Below are 18,987 nucleotides of genomic sequence, written 5' to 3'. Positions count from 1 at the left end.
TTTCCAAGATCATCTTTTCTTTCTCAGTCTCTCTCTCTCTTTTTTTTTTTTTTTTTTTTTTTTTTTAAATGAAGAGTATTGCGCTCTTCTGTCTGTTTTCCGCAGTGCCCAGACCTTGAGTAGGGGATGGCAGTGTCTTTGGGAGGAGCTTTAATGTCACCAGAGCAGTCTGGTATTTAACTGACTTCTGCACAATGTTTGTTAGAGGATTTGGGGGTCAAGTTCAGTCTGCGATGATTCCTTGTGATGTCCTACATCCCAGTAGGCTTAAAACAAGCTTGCAGCATCCTCAGATTGCTTGCTGCTGTATGCCTAGCAGGGCTTCCAGGGCTTTATCAAAGGGCTCCCATACAGTTATTTAAGTGCCACAAGTGCTTAGCTTGTAGGAGCCATGGGAGTCTTGATCACAGGCAGTGGGAGCCAAAGCCTATGTGTAGTCTGTCTCCTCCAGAGCTTCAGCCCACTGAGCGCAGAGCCACAGGAGGTGCTCCAGAAACTCATGCTTAATTGCAAGCGCTGAAGTTATCTGTGGTTTCAGGGGATATCTTTGGGACCGGGAGCTTAGAGCCTAACGTAAATACATGTGGCTCTCTGGGCTGTATCCTAAGCCAGTGTAGATAACTTAACAAAATGTGCCTGGCTTCGTTACACCCCTTGAGTTCTGTAACTGAGCGTCTTGCAGTGTTGTGTGAGATAAAAAGTCCCATGGGTTTACAACAGTGATCTGCACTTGTAAGTAGGCTGCTACACTGTAGGGCAAGAGCAGCTTGACCTGAAGACACTCTGTATGCGTTTGAGTGAGATCAATCAAGCTGCATTCAGGCCTTGTGTGAAGTCCAGGTAAAACACTGAATATGTTTCCACGTTGTGTAATAAGGGTACGTTTCTGTCTCTTCTGTCTGCTGGAGATTGTAACTCTAAATGTCATGAAGGCAGTGTTCAACAACAAATATAATTTTACTTAGCCTGTTTGGGGGATGTGAAACATGTTTTTATGTTGACTTAAGTCCCGATGATAAATGTGGTTGCAGATTCTCTGATGCCTAACAGGATTTATGCAGCACAGATTACAAAGAGGCTGAACTGTATAGTTGAGAAGATGACGTTTACTTTAAGTTCACTTTTTACGTCTTTGCTTTCCCACAGATTAAACTCTTTGTTTTGAACAATAGCCAGTCAGGACGCAACTGAAAATGTCCTCAGTGAGATGTGACCAGAGGGTACTGGAGCATTAAGATGACTAGTATTTCTGTTAAGATCAGTGAAATGCTCTTTTAGGCTTTGTGGAGTTAAAGCGAAGTGCAGAGATGAAGGGGACAGGTCAGCCAACCCTGTATAATGAACGGGTTTTGCTGTGACTTGAGTAGCTCTGCTAAACTCTAAAGCCATTTGGTACATCTCTACCTATATCTTTACTCTGCAGAGTATTGCTTCTGCATGCTGGGGTGTTCATGGGAAGTCGGGGCACCAGTGGTTTGACACCCCCAGATCCAGCATTGGGAGAATCTGGACTTTTTGTTTCCCATTATGTCTTCATCTTCCATGGGACTTTTTAGCTTGAGCTTGCAGTTTGTCCTGGTGAACTTGGATATCTGCTAATCACAAAGCAGAGGCAGTGTCTTGCAGAGAGGTGTGCATCTGTGTTTCTGAGAAGCACCAGGGACTGGTGCTGTAACAGGGACAGTGTGGACGGCAACTGAACCTGGTGAACTAGAACACAGTTCTCAAGCCTCAGATTTAGCAAAAGACAAAAACATTTTTTACTATGAGCCAGCCTGTAATCTCACCTCAGGGAAGTGTTTATGCACAGTGTCTAAACAATGAGGTCATCTTGGTTTCTGTGAGACTATGTGCAAAGTAGATCCATAAACTTGTGACTTATTTTTGTGGATGGTTTAAAAAATATGGAGTAATGACTTACTGTCAAGTGATTTCCCAGTTTTCAGAACTTTTATGCCCTATGAGATTTATGTGCCTTTCTCTGTGACATTCACACTTCTAAGCTCTAAGTCTCAAACTTCCTACGTAGACTTTTTTCTGACTTTTTTCTGAAACTGTGGTTTTTGTGAGACTCTTAGAACGAGCAAGATGACCTTCATTCATGACTTAGTGGGTCAATACTCCTTATCTTGTGCTGGTTTTGGCTGGGACAGAGTTAATTCCCTTCACCATAGCTGGTACTGGGCTGTGGTTGGATCCTGCTGGAGCAGCGCTGCTGACACAGGGGGGTCTTCGCTATTGCTGAGCAGGGCTGGCACAGAGCCAGCCAGTGGGCTGGGGGGCACAAGGAGCTGGGAGGGGGCACAGCCGGGGCAGGTGACCCCAGCTGACTCAAGGGGTATCCCATGCCATATGGTGTCATGCTTGGCATATAAAGCTGGGAGAGAAGAAGGAATGTGGGGACATTTGCAGCGACGGCATCTGTCTTCCCCAGGCACCGTCACATGTGCTGGAGCCCGGCCGTCCTGGGGATGGCTGAGCACCGCCTGCCCATGGCAGGTGCTGGATGAACGCCTTGGGCTGCTCTGCCTGCCTGCGGCTCTGGCTTTACCTGTTAAACCCTCTTTATCTCAACCCACGGGATTTCTCTACTTTTACTCTTCCAGTTCTCTCCCCCATCCTGACACGGGGGGAGTGAGCGAGTACCTGCGTGGGGCTTAGTTGTCAGCTGGGGTTAAACCATGACAGTCCTTTTAACACCCAGCGTGAGACTTGAAGGGCTCAAGATAATGACAGGTTTGATTGGAATGTGCTAGATTGAATGTATAGCTGTTATTGCTGTTTAGCTATTACTTGGCAGGCTCCTGTGCTTGCCTTGGGGCTTGCTTGCCTTACTGTGTATTAGAGCCTGGTGTTCGTTAGCGGCTGCTTCTTACTTTCGCTGCTTGCTGTCGTGCTGTACTGCTTATCATCTCCCTGTGCTGCGCCTGGGAACAGTCTGATAACGGCAATAGCGATGTGACGGGGCTGGCAGAGGGCCAGGGCATCGCTGCTGTTCCCGTGCTGCTGTACTGGACAGGCTGGGACTCCACTGTGAGCTCCAGTCAAAGGGACCGTGACCTGTGGGTGAGTCCACATGGGAGCGGGACACCCCAAAGCGTCTGTGGCTGTGGATAAGCCCCCGCCAGAGCAAGTACATCTCAAAGCACCTGTGGCTGTGGTGGTGGCTGTGCTGCAGCAGGTATACCTCTGAAGGGACTGCGGCCCGAGGACAAGTCCACGCCGGAGAAGGTGCACCTGGAAGCATCTGTGGCTGTGGACAAGTCCATGCTGCAGCAGGTGCACCTTGAAGCATCAATCAGTGGCTGTGCACAAGATCATGCTGGAGCATCTCAAAGAAGGTGGCCCTGGACAAACCCACAAGAGGGCAGGTACAGCCCTGGAGGCACTGCAGCCATGGGTAATGCCATGTTGGAGCAGGTTGGCTTCTGAAGGGACTGTGGCTGTGGGTAAGGCCACCAGGCTGCAGCAGGTCTGTCTCTGAAGGCATTGTGGCCCACGGGTAAGGCCACGCTGGAGCAGGCGCACCTCAGAGCGTCTGTGGCTAAGTCTCTGCTGCAGCAGCCGTAGCCCTGGTGGGGCTGTGGCCCACAGGTAAGGCTGCACTTGGAGCAGGTACGGCCCTAAGGGACTGCAGTCTGCGGGTAAGGCCAAGCTGGAGCAGGGCAGCAAGATGAGGAGTTCATTGCAATGTTAAACCCGATGGTCTGGTCCAAAGGCACCAGGAGTGGAGATTGTAACGGAGATACCTTTAAATTGTTGTAAGCCATGGTTGCAGTCGCATGTTATAGGGATTACTGTAGCAGGAACCACTGAACCATTGGAGGACAAGCCCCACAAGAAGCAGCGCAAGTGCAGCAGTGACCCACCTGCGGTGGCTTTGGTGCCCAGTAACTCGACACAACCACCTCTCCTGTCCTGAATGACACTGTAACGAGTGGAGCCCAAAGTCACAGACTAAATGGGCTCAGTGGACATGTATGGACATTGTACGGGGGTGGCCCATGGACTAAGGGAATGATACCTGTGTATTGTATCAAAGGATGGGAGGGGGGGCGGTGGCGTCATGAGAATGCGTTGGATAGTGTGGGATCCAAGCATGGCATAAATGGTATGGAAGAAGGGGTGGAGAAGGTGCTGGCTCTGGCTAGGATAGAGTTCATTTTCTTCACAGTAGCGTGGGGCAGTGTTTGGATTTCTGCTGAAGACAGTGCTAATAATTCAGAGAAGTTTTCCTTATTGCTGAGCAGGGCTGGCAGAGAGCCACGGCCTTTCCTGCTCCTCACCCTGCCCCACCAGCGAGTGGGCTGGGGGGGAACAAGGAGCTGGGAGGGGGCACAGCCGGGACAGCTGACCCCAGCCGACCCAAGGGATGTCCCATACCGTATGGTGTCATGCTCAGCATATTCAGCTGGAGGGAGGAGAAGAAGGATTTTGGGGATGTTGGGCCCATGGGTCTTCTTGATTTTTCACAGATCAGGTCTTAGTGTTCCTCTTTACTACATTTGCATCTACCTCAGGGCACGAGCAAAGGTGGGTTGAAAGTAACTCCACCTCCCCTCCCAACAATGCTGTCACCTGATGACAGATCTCATCCTTGGAGTACTTTCTTGCTGCATTAATTGGTCCCAAGATATAGCCTGAATTACAAGTATCCATTCACTCTATCTCTCTCTCTTCATCAAAATCCCAGGCTTAAGCTGTTGGATATAAATCCTGATCATGAGGTTGGAAAAGAACATGTGCCTTAAAATGCAAGCTCAGACTGGCTTGTTTTCACGTAATCTTCTTTTTACTCATTGTCTGATTACTTGCCTTAGAGTGACTTTGTCTTTCTTGACTTCAAATTTCTTGGCCTTTGCCAGTTAAGTGTGAATGAGGAGGGGACACAAGTCTGCTCCACGAACAAATATGATATTAAATTAATCTTTTCTGTGGCTCAACTCAAGTGCTTGTTATTTTTAAGTATTCAATGCTTTCCCAGAGCCCCAGTTGTTGTTGCAATCCTAAACCTGAATCCTGGTTCACAAAGTTAGCAGAGCAGTTGTAGTTGTTTTCCTCTTGCCTAAATGGATGTAGAAGTTATGGAAATAAACAAGTGCCAAGGTTTAACCCCAGCTGGCAACTAAGCCCCATAACAGCAGCTCCCTCCCTCTCTCCCTCCCCTCACAGTGGGATGGGGGAGAGAATCGGAAAAGTAAAAGTGAGAAAAGTTATGGGTTGAGATAAAGAGGGTTTAACAGGTAAAGCCAGAGCCGCAGGCAGGCAGAGCAGCCCAAGGCGTTCATCCAGCACCTGCCATGGGCAGGCGGTGCTCAGCCATCCCCAGGACGGCCGGGCTCCAGCACATGTGACGGTGCCTGGGGAAGACAGATGCCGTCGCTGCAAATGTCCCCACATTCCTTCTTCTCTCCCAGCTTTATATGCCAAGCATGACACCATATGGCATGGGATACCCCTTGAGTCAGCTGGGGTCACCTGCCCCGGCTGTGCCCCCTCCCAGCTCCTTGTGCCCCCCAGCCCACTGGCTGGCTCTGTGCCAGCCCTGCTCAGCAATAGCGAAGACCCCCCTGTGTCAGCAGCGCTGCTCCAGCAGGATCCAACCACAGCCCAGTACCAGCTATGGTGAAGGGAATTAACTCTGTCCCAGCCAAAACCAGCACAACAGTTCTACAGGCAATCTGAACGGGTTTTTTGCATTAGTGTAATGGATTTTTCAAAGTTACCTTGAATTTAGTGCAGGAAAAAAATTGTCTGCTGGCTTTAGACTATTTGAAATCTATATGATGATTTTAACCAATTTAGAAATCATTTAGGCAGAGTCTGCTGTAAAACAAGCTAGAAATGTTTCTGAGTCTAGACAGACCCTAAAAGTCAATTTTATAGAAACATTTCTCAATGCAAAAATTATCTACTTAGGAACAACCCCCAAAAAATGCACGAATTTTTTTTTGTCAATAGGAACAAGTGAAGCTGTACATTAAAACAGTATTTTACTCTTCATTAATTCTGCTGCTTTTTTGTCCCTTCCCCTGTGAGTGTTCGTCCTGGGCTGGGCAGAGGTAGTGCCTCTCCCTCCATCTCCATCGCTGAGCTCACTTTCCCACTTCGGGGTGCCACTGTGATCACGTGAAGTCTGTGAGACAGATAATACATAGGTATTTGCACACATCATTTCCCTCTACTTTTTTTTTTTTTTTTTCCCTCTGCAGAAACTGGAGGAGGCTGTCTTGAACTACTTACCGAAGTACATGACTTGGGGGACAAAGCTAAACTGTGCTTTTTACACCGTTTTCCTCCCCCCTGTTGTTTTTAGCTGTTATGTGTGAGCTGTCACAGCTTTGTTGCTCTTTATTTTGGATTTCTCAACCAATTTGCTTTCCTTCTGGCTAATTAACCATGTCTGCCTCTGTGTTCTTCCAAAGAGATTATCTTCAGACTGCTCTGCTTGGTGTTAACAAGGTCTCTGGGCTCTTGTGTCATGACAAGAGTGTGATGGGTGTCCCCATCCATTTGGGGTGCAGGGTGTGCTACCAGGGCACTTCCATGCCTCACAAATACATCTGCTGGCAGCACGCCTGGAGGGTGGCTCTCTGCTGATAACATTGTGGTGTCCATCAAACTAGCATGAATTAGAAGGCTTTTTTTTGTAAGATTTTATTAATGCTCTTTGGTGAAGTTGCTGGCTAAGACTAGCACATTTTTTTATTCTTTTTTATTGTTTTCTGTGAGAGCACAGATAAGATCCATGCAATGCTGAAAGGCTCTGAACTGTGTGAGTTCTGATTAAGAATAACACTCAGCTCTTGTGACACCCTGGGCTGCCAGCTTGCTTCAGTCCCAAAGCCTGAGCCCAGGCCCTGCTTGCAGAATGCTGGTGGCCAAGGCTTTGTGTGAGAAAGAAGAGCAAGTGGAATTAAGGATTCATTAATGCATTATATGCTCAGAGGAACTAAAGCGGCTCAAATGGGAGAACCCAGCAAGCAGTGAACACGGGGGACCTGAGGGATGCTTTACCCTGATGGTGTATTACGCTCACTCAAATCAGTGCCAGGAGACAAACTCGGTGCTGGACCTGTATCCTGGGGTGCTTTGAGTCTTTAGACCAGCAGCATCTCAGCTGAAATAACATGTTTGATTTTTAAGCCTAATCTTGTGTTTTAATTACCACTTTAGTTGGGGGGTCTCTTGGTTGTTAAGATAAAAAAGAGAGAAGAGTGTTTTGTTCATCAGTTTATTTTTCAGACAGTCTAGTGCTGACACAAAGACAGAAATGGAAACGTGGGCTGGGATGTGGGGGCAAACCACTGGGGTACTTGTTCCAGCAGCGAGGGCAGCCAAGGTCAGCTGAAACCAATGTCAAAACCCAATGTGGGAATGCTGTGGAGTCCTTCCTCCACCACCTGCTTTGCTCATTCCTGCCCTGTGACCCCCTGGTCTCCCCTCAGCACTGGCAGGGGTGTTAGTGAGGCTGTGCAGGACTGGGCTACCCGTCTGCGTGAAAATCAGGCTGCAGTAAAAAAATCCAGCTTTGATCTAAATCAGTCCTTTGATACTGCTTTTCTTGGAGTGCAGGAGGGGAGGATGGAAGCAGAGAGCAACCGGCTCTTTCCCTTAAGTGGTGCTTTATATCAGCTTAAGCCATTCATGAGATCACAGTGTAACCAAATAAATGCGGCTGTGTGGGAGCTGCCCTGTCTGCTGCCAGTGCAGGATGTGGACCCGGTAAATTTGCAAGAAATGTCATCTTTGGGAGGATTAGAGAGGCTTGTGGAAAGCCTTCGTGTGTGTGCTTCTATTGCTCCAGTGCGTGCAAGGGCTGAAAATGCAACCTTTGATCCAGCATTAATGGATTCACTGCTGCTTGTGAAGTCTCCAAGTGCCCCACTTGTTCATGACACTGGCAAGCAGCAGCATGTGGTTGCTGGAGAACTCGAGGGCTGATCTCCACCTGTAACTGCAGAGGGACCAAGGAAAGCTACGGTGACACTCTGTTTATGGCTGGAAACACAAAAATTAAGAGAAAAGGTATATATCTAATTATGCCAGTCTATTGTCTACAAAAATGAACACAGCTTTTAATGGCACAGTTGCATGTTAAACTGGGTACGCATACTGGTAAGGGTCATGCTTTTATTTTAAGGAAAATTTAGAGCAAGAGAAATGAAGGTTAAATTCCATGAATTCAAGAAAGCTGCTGGGGACCTGGTTTGCTTTTAACACATCCTGACTTTTGTTTAAGTATTTTTATGTATTGTTTGGTGAATATGGTTAGAGCACAGATCATAAATGCATAGGTCACGGGCTTATCATCCTTGCACGAGAGGATTCTCTTCCCACTCTCCGTGTGCTTTGCTGTGTTACACAAATGCTGTGTCAAGCACCAGTTTGCTCTTAGCATGGAATAATTTGTTACTTTCTGGGAAATCAAAGAGCTTTTCTGCTGTCATGAAAGCGCATGACTTGCCTGTATGTAGAAGCAGGGGGCAGTGCTCAGGAGCGTGGCAGGTCTATTCGAGTCCTTTCAAACAGGTTCTCTCCCCTTTTATTGTCTTGGTCTTGTGTGCTCTGGCTCTAGCAAAGGTCGGTGCAGCATCCCAGCAGCATAGCCCTAGCTTGCCTGTGCAGGATCGCTGCATCCAGTGTGGGCTGTGGCTCAGAAGCAGCATCACGTTCTACTTTTCTTCCTTCAAAACACTATTTTAAAATTTCCTTTAAGTCTTACCTCTCAGACTCAAGGTGGCTGCAGTTTTGTCCTTGGGTTAGAAGAGACGTGCTGTGTGTCTGCAGCTTTCACCACCTTCCTTCTGCCCTCCCTGAGCTCGCCTTAGCAGAGGTCTGGCTCTGCCTGTTACACCACGACCAAGAGCTGGCTGTCTGGGGGCAACAGGCAGGAGCGGGTGTCTTGAGGGCTGCACAGGCGATGAGAAGACTGACTGACTGACTGCACAGGGCTCTGCACTTGGCTTCCAGATGAAGCTCTGCTTTGCCCTCTTAACCTTGCCCTTGGCAGATCCCTTGCTGTCTCCAGCAGCTAAGCAGGACCAGAGGAGCTGCGACGCCAGCCTCAGACATGCTATTACTTCCCCTGTGCTCCTGGGAAAGAAGGGGGAATCAGGAAGGGGCCAGTCCATTTATTTTGCCCAAATGTTCAGGTACAGCCCTGTCACTGCTCCTACTTTCACCCCTCCTATTTTCATTTGGTACCAATTTCCTAACCTGTTTCCCTGGTAGGGATCAGTGTGGACGGTTGGATGCTCTTAGAAGGATGTGGACCCCCAGCTTTTGCTGCAAATCAGTGTGGGGGCATTGGTGCAGCCCCATTAGGTTGTGCTACCCAATCATTGGTGTGTAACTTTTTTTAAAAATAACTAGTAAAATAACTGCAAATACTGCAAGTCAATACTGATTTTCCACCCAGTTTTGTATTTGTGTCCTAAATGAAATCCACTTGACTGGATTGTGTTCAGATAGTGCTGTTACGGTGTTGCTACTTTTCTTTTTAAATTAAATTACTTAAAAATGCTGCCCTGTTGCCTGAACCCAAATCTTTTGAAGTTACTTCGGAAGGTTTTTTTTTTGCTTCTGGCAGCGAGGCTTTCCATAGATAATATTTTCTTTTCTTCAAGAAAAGTCACTTTTATGGCCCACACAAAGTATCTGTAGCAAGACGGAAAACAAATACTGTCTGTAGTCCCATGCATAATTAACAAAAATTAATCAAGTGGACAGCTGGAATGTTTTTGTGCTGATCCTTGTGATTTTTTAATTGTTATTGCTCTAGTGTTCAGAAAATGGAAGCAATGAGTTATCCCCACTGAACTGAGCTCAGGCTGTGCAAGCAGCTGCGTAACTCTAGCCTCACGGAGGCTTGGATGTGCCCAGTGACCCCGCAAGAGATGATGAACATCCAGTTTCATTCACCTCATTTGCTGGTCTCCAAGCATGGAAGGATAACAAAGATCGGAGCGGTTAGGCCAGTATCCAGCAAATGCAAGCAGCGGAGAAGTGGGGAGGCAGCTGGGAAATGGTGCAGAGCACTCCAGCACCTGCATGTAAGGCATCCCGGCCCCTGGGCTGAGCCTGCCTGGTGCCAGCTTTCCTGCTGGCTGTGGGTATTCTGTCCCACATCTCTCCCCAAGCACATGGAGAGCTGATGGGGAGCACCCGTAGGTTTGGCACTTGCAGGGTGGTACTCATTTTTCCCACCATGTGCCGAAGTGGTCCCTAAAGGATACTAGGACTGGGAAAAATATTTGCATCAGTAATGGAAGCAGACTCTGTTTTCCCAACACTGGAATATATTTAGGAACAGATCATTTCAATTATTTTTGCCCTCTAGTTCCTTGATAAATATATCATTGCATTTATTATTGGATTTATAGTCTGCTTTTTGGGGGAGACAAAGTATTTAGCAGCTGATCTCAGTTTTAATGTAGGAGAGTCGATCCAGCTTATGCCAAATGAGGCTGTGATGCTTATTGTCTCCTGAGAAATTTGTTCAAGTAATTTCATTAGTAAAAGATTTCAGGGATAACCAAGCTTAGGAAATTTATTTATTTATTTATTTATTTATTAAAAAAAAAAGGGCTGCTGTCTTGGTTTAGAAGAGTTTGTGTCTATTTTCTAAGTCACATTTTCATTTCTGAGGCCAGTTTTCGAATGTGGGGACTGAATTACCCAGGGGTGCCAAGCTAGTACATCCAGCTGCCAAAAAATGTTGGCATCAGGCAGGCCAGGCCCAGTACCCCAAAATTACTTGGGTGCTAGCCAGGCACCTACCTGGTCTCGAGCATCAGAGTAATATCTCACTAATTCAACAGGTCTTTAAATTAGGTTGGCTGGTTGAGCAATAGGTCCATGGCTCCTGGCAGCCCGTTGGAAGAGGAGAAACTTCCCAAGCTCCTAGGATGGTTCCTCACGGGGTTCCTGGAAGCAGCCAGAGCCTTTTCGGTGGCGGCCCTTCGTTATGGGTGCAGCATGTTGGGGGGCCGGGACCTGGCTCCCCTCAGCAGTACAACAGCTAGGGACAAGTGGTCCATCACTAATGGCAGCAGCACCACTGGGGGCTGGTGGGCAGTGGGCTAGGGAGGATGGACCCCTCCCTGGGGTGAGGGACTGCAACTCGCACCGTGCCACCTATGGCTGAGTGCAGCCCGCAAGGCAGGGACTGGATAAGGAGCATGAAATAGGGGTGATAAACTACAAATTATCATCAGTCAATGCAAACTTAATTAAAAATGTGAAGGGGCTGTTCCTTCATCTTTCCCACCATAAGAAAGGTTTCACAGCCTCTCTTTAATTCGACATATTTGGTGGTAAATTAAAAATGGAAATGGGAAAGAATTTTCTGAGGCTCTCAAAGATGAATTATTTGCTTCACATGTTACATTTCCTCTTCCAGTCATGCTGTTTGCATTATTGCTATGTGCTGCTCGAGCGAGGTAGGTTAGGAAATCCCATGGCTGGAAGGGGAGACCTCAGGTGTGGTTTCAGGGTGCACTGACCCTGGGCAGGTGGCACCAGCTTTGGGCTTTCATGTATGCCACCTTGGGGCTGCTTGTTTCCTTTTTTTTAATTTGGGTAATTTTCACAGCTCTCTGTTCTGTGTATACGAAGGTATTTTTAGAATTAAGTTTATGAACTGTTTTTTTTCCTTAGTGATTGATAGATAAATATCACAAACATCTGAGCAAATAAATTCACCCCTCCCGCTTTCCATGCTCTGCAGTCACCCAGAGGACTCATGCTGTTGCGTTAATCTGTATGCAAGCAATCCGGTCAGTAATCTGTGCCAGTAAAGGGATTTATCGCCTCGCAGTGCACAGAGGCGATGTTCAATCTTGCTGTCAGCTCTAGGGTATGCCCCATTTAGTTGTTGGAAGACAGCAGGGTTTTTTTCCTTGCTGACTTTAAAGTGATTTCTATGACCTAAAGGACACGAGCGTGAGGAGTACTAAGGGCTTTTGAAGCTGATCTGCACAGCATCTGTTTTGGAGTGCAGAAGAAATCTCTAACACCTGCATGAAGCTAATAACAACAGTCCTTCAAGCCCCACAAATGAATTCTAAATTACAATAGATGCCTGCACTTGCTGTGCCCTCAGAAGGGCTGCAGGAATGCAGGGAGGACCTGGGGTTTGATATGGCATGTGAATGGCCTGAGACCAGGTCTCCAGACAAAAGCCCTGAATCTGAAGGCAATGCCCTCAGCACCCTGGCAGTCTGCAGAGTCACACCGGGTGTCCGGAGCCCCTTCTGCAGACACAGCTCTAGCGTTTTGAAGGTGCTAAACTGCCATGCATGGGCACTGGGCAAGAAATGGAAATGCTGTTAATTCCTTTGATTTCCACAGCTCATCAGAAGAAACTTTGTGGTTTCTTTCCCTGTCCTGGAGAGGGCTATCAGCGATCCCACAGCATTCTTGCCAGGCACCTCATGTCTTGGAGGGAGGGTGGCAGACGAATGCCGATTATCCTCTGTCCTTAAGGGATCAGTAGCTGTTGCTCTTTCCTGGTCTAGAATGACAGACTGCCTGTTGAAATCTCGCCTCTGAATTGACAATGCTTCCTCACAGGGAACAGCAAATGAAGAGACCTTGGTTACACTTCTGGCTTTGTAACATCACTTAAATTTTCTGAACGAGGCACAAACTGTAACTTAGAACCAAACTCCACACAAGGCTGCAATGCAGCAGTGTTCCTCTTTCAGTGAAGCTTGCAAAGGAAGCAGGGCATCCTGCAGACCATCGTGTCTGACTGCGGTGCTCACCTTGTCTGTACCACATTCAGGTAGACTGGTAGCTGGTGGCAGGAAACTGGGAACAGCTATGACTGACACGTCTGAAAGTGATTCTCTTCTTAGACATGACCAGACTACTGGTAAGCCTTTCCTTTCTTTTTAAAAAGAGGATTAGGTGTTTCTCAGTATTTCACCGTAGAAATATTCATGGTACAAGTACAAAGATCCTATTCCTGTCCTTTTCGCTGTCAGTTTTGTGGGCTCAGTTGTGAATTCAGGATGCCAGTGCTTGGTTCTTCCTCCCACATCATGACAGTGTGGATAATCGCAGGGGCCGGGCTCCTGCCCTCTCCTTCCTTTTGCCCAGCTGTTCCCTACACGGTCTCGCTGCAGTGGGACGCATGGGGGATGTGCTGTCCAGGGCCTCAGGCATGTCTGTGGGCAGCACAGGCTGTGTACCAGCCTCAGGCAGACCCCAGAGAAAGGCGGCTTTATTTTCTCTTACTCTCCCCAGCCACGCTTTCCTCACCTTGGCTGTTTTTATGCTAGCCGTTAAGGCAGCATTAGTCCTGTACATACACATAACTTGAGTACATCCTGTTCCTCATTAGCACATTAGCAACTGTATTACATCAGAGGCTGTAGGTCTCAGTTATGGTCACCGTGCTAAGGTCTGTATAGAGCTATAGGAAGAAATAATCTCCTCCTCAGAGTAGTTCAGGTCTAAGCACACAGGAAATGGAAGTGCAGGGGTAAAACAACACGCTCGAGGTCACACAGCACGTATGGGGAAAGTCAGGAAAATAACTGGGTCTTCTGGTTCCTCTGCATGCGCTTCCCTTCTGTTTTGCTGTCCTCTGTCCATTATACCTTGCTCTCACAGTCACCTCTGCCATTTCCAAACCCAACTCTCCATTAGCTGGTTCTCCAGCCTGGTTTCAGTCACTTGCTTCAGCCTTCCAGCTCTTTTTTTTTTTTTTTTTTTGTTGTTTTTTGTTTTTTCCTCCTTACCCCCTGCTCAGTCACAGATCTACCAGGAGCCATAGACTCTTTCTGAAGGGTCAATGTAAGGTAACTGAGCAAAGCAAGTCTTACGTCAGCTGTCCTACCCTTGTTGGGTGGAGAGGTCTGCACTGCTATGGCAAAACTACTAGGCTGGAAGCTTCCAAAGGGGAGCAGGATTTGAGACTGACACTTCTTAGCCTTTGCTTCAGCCACCTATGATGACTCTCCTTGCCCAGATTTGGGTTTAATTATTCCCTAAATTTCACTGAACTGCTCAGCCTGAATGCTAAGGGGTTCCTTCAGGCCCTTTTGCTGAATTGATTCTCCAAGGAGCCCAGACCATGTTTCCATATAGGATATGGGTAAGAAGCCTCCCTTCGTAACGCCATGGTCAAAGATGTGGTTTCTGCTTTTTTGGCAGCTATGGAAATGGAATTTTACCTGGAGTACAAGCCGGAGCAGAAACTATTGTATTTCTCCATGCTTGTTAAACTGGTTTTTAAGCTGTTGCATCTTTGCCTATAGCTGTTCCAGGTTCTTCACTAGATTTGGGGTGTGACTTTCAGCTACCTTAAAGTATCAATGTAAGCATTAATCGGCTGTAATTGTTACACTAAGGCCAGGTTACACTGGCTTAATATTTGGTGGAAACCAGAAGAGTTTTTCTATGGCCTGTGACATCCCAGGAATAGATTATAGGACTGACAAGGCTGCTGAGATGTCCCAGCTCAATGAGGTCAGGAGGACCACGTAACAACTGTGTTATTGGGGGCAGCTTCCATCAGTAGTGGACTTAGTACAGTGTGGAGGGATATTTCTGTCATGCAAATACAAAGTTAATCCACGTGACATTTAAGTAACATTTATATGAACAGAGTTGAGTGCTTTTAAGAGGTGTCAGAATACTCTTAGAGTGACAAAACTGGCTAGAAAGAGGGAAAGGGCTGTGTGTGAGAAGCACAAGTCAAAGTAGAGAAGGGAGGATGGGGTTTTTCCAAAGCTGTTTTCCCTTCAGCAGCTGGAATGTGGAAGCCCAGCCTCATGGGATGTTGATGCGGAGATCTGTTGTTCCATGCGATTTCACCTGTAACCTTTTTATCCAACTTTCAAATCCAAACATCTCATCGTGCTCTGTTACTGGAATATCTGCTTCACAGATTCCTTGGTGTTAAAACGTGGCCAAACTGAGCAACAAGAACATTTCTAGAATTTCCTTGACAGCATCCCTCCGTGCTGCAGCCTGTGCAGGAGCACTGTTTGTTCTTGTGAGCTTTGATGCCTGCTTCAACACACAATCACTCCTTTCTCAGTTTGACCTTTTTATTAAAATTACCAGGAAGCCCTGAGGCTTCAGTTAGGATTGAGCCCTCCTGTGTATATAAACAGTTTAAGAAAAATGAAATGCAAAGGTTAGCAAGAGGCTTGCAGAGACTTTGCTAAACAGGTGGCCATTTCATGGTTTCTTATTTAATAAACTAAGTGAGCCTGGAAATCATCCAAGAGACAAAAAGGTGTTGACATTCTCATTTTCATTGTTGCATTTAAAGATTTAACTGTTTCTTTGCAGCGTAAAATACAATGGTGAGCTTTTTGAACATCAGTGACAGCGCAGTGTTACTAAGCAGACTTTCTTTCCCAGCACCTCTCATGGGTGAGTCCTCCAGGCCTGTGCCTTCCACGTGGGGAACAGCCGAAGGAAGAGATTGCCCATGCAGTACTAATTCAAGAAGGGGAATGAAAGATCAAAATCCTGAAGACACCTGGCAAAGCCAAGGAACTCAAACCAGTTATCCAGGAAAAGGTATGAAAGGGGAACTTGCTAGTACAGACAACATATAAACCCAGAGCAGACACTACCTTAGACAACTGCTTCACCACTGGAGTGGGGCGAGAGATCTACTGGAAATAAAATACATAACTCCAGAGAGGCAGAGGCATTGCAAATGGCCCAAAGCTAAAGCAGAATGTAATGCACCATTCATTTTATTTGCATTACATTCTATTTATTTTTTTTAAGCTATATAGGGGAAGAAAAATCCCTAGGGTCAGAATGAGGTGCAGATTTTCAGTAATGTGCTCAGTAGAATGGATGCATAAATCCCATTAGCAGAAATGGAAATCAGTTGTTTAACCCAAGTAATTGAAATTGTGTGTTGACTTTGTTATCTTCTACAGTAGTAGCTCTGAATCCTGCCTCTTTGGTTGTTCTTGGTAAATAAAATGAGTTTTGTTTTTACCAGGACTGTGCAGGGAAAAAAAATTGTCTTCCAGATCTGAAGGCAGTGCAGGTCTGCAGCTGCAGAGCCACCAGGCCCACTCTGGACCTCTTGGAAAAGGCCAGTAGCCTGAAGAAGGTAGGGACAGAAGGATGCTGCCATAAGGGAGGTACCAGGCTGCATCTGGACAGCTGTGTGGAGCACCAGTTAGTGTCCAAGGGATTGTATTTACATGGCTCATCATTATTTCCTGCTGAGGCATGATTACATGTTTCCTTGTGCTTCCAAAAAAAACTACCGTTGGGCTGAACTGCCATGATTAAGGATGTGAGCCTCTAGGCCAGGAATAAAATTGCTACTTTTTAAAAATTTTAATGAGGTTTAACAGGTGACTTTCTTATTTCGGTAAAACTGGTTTCTTCCTTGAGGGCTGCTTGAATTTGTTCTCAGCTTCCAGTGATTTTAATGTGGACAAGATTTACAGTAGGAAAGGAAGACAGCAGTGAGACATCATCAGAGCCTCTACTGGCCCCAGATGTTTTCTATGTGCCTCTAAATCTTGAATCTATTTTTGGCAGGTCTGGTCCTGCAATCTGCACGGTTCTTCGTCCTGAAGATAGCAGTCAGCTCTGCAGGCAGCCACCCTGCCTTGTCCTGCCTGTCACGTTTGGTGTGTGGACATGCTTGTGTGGTGAGGAGCAGGTCTGACTTGTGTTCTAAAACCTCCCGGACAGATGAGCTCTTACACTGTGTATAGGCTAAACCCTGGAGTTGATCCTGGTTGGTTACACACAAAGCAGCCACAGGGAGAAATCAATACAGCATTTCACTGACTAGCAGAGGAGTCTCCCAACAGGTGACGGGCTTTGAGCACCATCGAATCATGCTTTTTTTGCTCAGTAGTTTGCATCACATGTCCTGGGATACCAGAAGGAAGAGTGCCGGCTGCTTCAGGAGGGATGCGGTTAGCTGGACTATGTCAGTAAAACACCTGGCATTGATGCTCCAGCATTGAGCAATTCTGATTTGTCACAACTTCTACTGGGTGAATAAATCCTTAGTGAGGGCTTTTCTAAAGGCTGGAAGGACAGTGTGTCACACAGCTCCAGCAGTCTGGAGGCATGTTCAGTTCTGTCCATCGGCCCTCGTGTAAATGAGAAACAGCAGTGTTGTTTAGGACAGGCTCATTATTCCTGCTGTGTTGACACTCATGTGAGTAACAAATACAGTCATAGTGGATCAAGAAATTACTGTGAAAGTTACAGTTCAGACATTTGGGTATGGCTGGGAAATTGCTTAACAGTTTTTCTGGTTTATAAACGTGGAAATGAGACTCTAGTAGGAATAGGTGTAGGACTTGGGTCCGCCAGGACTGGGAGGTTACTGTACTGAATACAGTAATGCACAGTTAAGAGATGGCCTTCAGCCCTCAAAACATTCCAGTCCAAGTGAAAGAAGTGAGCTCAGGTGGGATAGAACAGGAAATATGGAAGGAAAAGGTGATAATGGTGAGTATTGTGATTTGTAAGTTTGGTGGTCCTGTAGAAAAGGGTTTTTTTCAGGAAAGGATCTGAAAGAGGGCAATGTCTTTGTTTTATAGAAGTGTAGAAGCAGCTTCTCCCAAACACAAGGAGGAGTAGGGGAGAAGGGGCAGCTGCAATCATTAGAGCAGATCTTTGCCATGGAGTCATATTCTGCAGAACCATGTAGGGCAAGATCGTGTTTTCCAAGCTGTAAGGAAGTCAATGCCAGTGTGCCAGTGATCCAGACATGAAACAACAACCTGAATGGCAGTTTTGGTTAGGTGGGGATAGAGGAGTCTGTGCATTAAGTGAGATTATGCTGAAAGAGTTTGCAGGATTCAGGCACAGCTTTGACTATGAGGACGCAGGGAAAAGCATAAAATGACAGACTGTGAGCAGTTAGAGGAGTGATGGTTCCAATGGGCTTTTATATATTCTGATTAAAGGAAAGAAGGTATCTAAGCAGGCTTGGCAAGGAGAGAGGCTAAAAGCCACTTTGTCCAACATGTCTCTAAGAAAAAAAAACAGTCAGGTAACGCTCTATAAAAGCTCCTCCATTGGCAGCACAGCTGGGAGACAGATGAGTCCATTGCTTTGCAGAAGCATTGGCTCAAGTACCAGGTTATGTAGACATGGTATCTTCGTTTCGGATCTAATGTGAAATCGCAGCTTTGGCCTGGAGCTCACAGACCTAAGGAGGCTCCTGCTAGCTGCCAGCTGACTGGTGGTACCCATTCCTGTGTGTCTCCTTATCTCTATGGGAAATCGGGAGTGGCTTGCCTGAACTCAGCTTGCAGTGTGAGAGGGTGTACGATAGATGTTGTGATTTAGCAGCTAACAGTCTTTCAATTAACTTTGATCTACACTGATTTATCTATAGCGCTGACTTTAACATCCTGCAACACCAGGAGTCATAAAGTCACTCACTCAAGTGAAAAACCTTACTGAAATGTGTTGAACCAACACAGTGGTCTTTATCAGCCAGACCTGATAAATCCACAACAAAGAAATAGTTACCTTGATGGGGCATTCAGTTATGCCATCTTCTAATTCTTTCATGTTTGTGTACCATATTAGCCTTTCTGTGATTTTGCTTGGGGTTCATGCAAGATTATGGCTTCTTGGCCATCTGCTTTTTCTGACCATCCATTTATTTCTTTCCAGCCCTCTGGAACACCCCATAGCATTCCAAGTTTTGTCAGAAGTTAACGCTAATGGCTGTTAATGGGTGTCAGGGGAAATGGAATAACTGACGTCTGCAGATATCTCTCTTCAGCCAAATTATTCTGCTGTGAGACCCAGAAATGATCAGGCACAATAAAAAGCACTGTTAGCGAAGTCTCATTGTACAGACCCTTGTGCAAAAGGATCCTCTGAGGCTCATGGACTTCACAGCTGCCCATTGATTTGGGGCATTAGTGATCAGTGCCAATATCAGCTTTCTCTAGGCAGTTTTTCTAAGCTTTTATGTTTCTGGCAATTTAACTTTATAAGGGTGCTTGT

At 46.5% G+C, this 18,987-nt stretch overlaps 1 long non-coding RNA gene across 2 annotated transcripts in view; it reads left to right on the top strand.

Moving 5' to 3' along the window:
* The first annotated feature begins 668 nt into the window (after positions 1-668).
* The window catches only part of LOC121097382, a 74,921-nt gene continuing 56,602 nt past the window's right edge, over positions 669-18,987 (top strand). For both annotated transcript variants that reach the window (XR_005830934.1, XR_005830935.1), the window contains exons 1-2: positions 669-840; positions 15,385-15,546. This is a non-coding gene — a long non-coding RNA (uncharacterized LOC121097382). The remainder of the gene's footprint in view (positions 841-15,384; positions 15,547-18,987) is intronic.

Source organism: Falco naumanni, chromosome 14 (assembly GCF_017639655.2).
Source record: "Falco naumanni isolate bFalNau1 chromosome 14, bFalNau1.pat, whole genome shotgun sequence".
NCBI lineage: Eukaryota > Metazoa > Chordata > Aves > Falconiformes > Falconidae > Falco > Falco naumanni.
The sequence above is the reverse complement of the archived record's forward strand: the minus strand, read 5'-3'. Positions and strand labels throughout refer to the sequence as shown.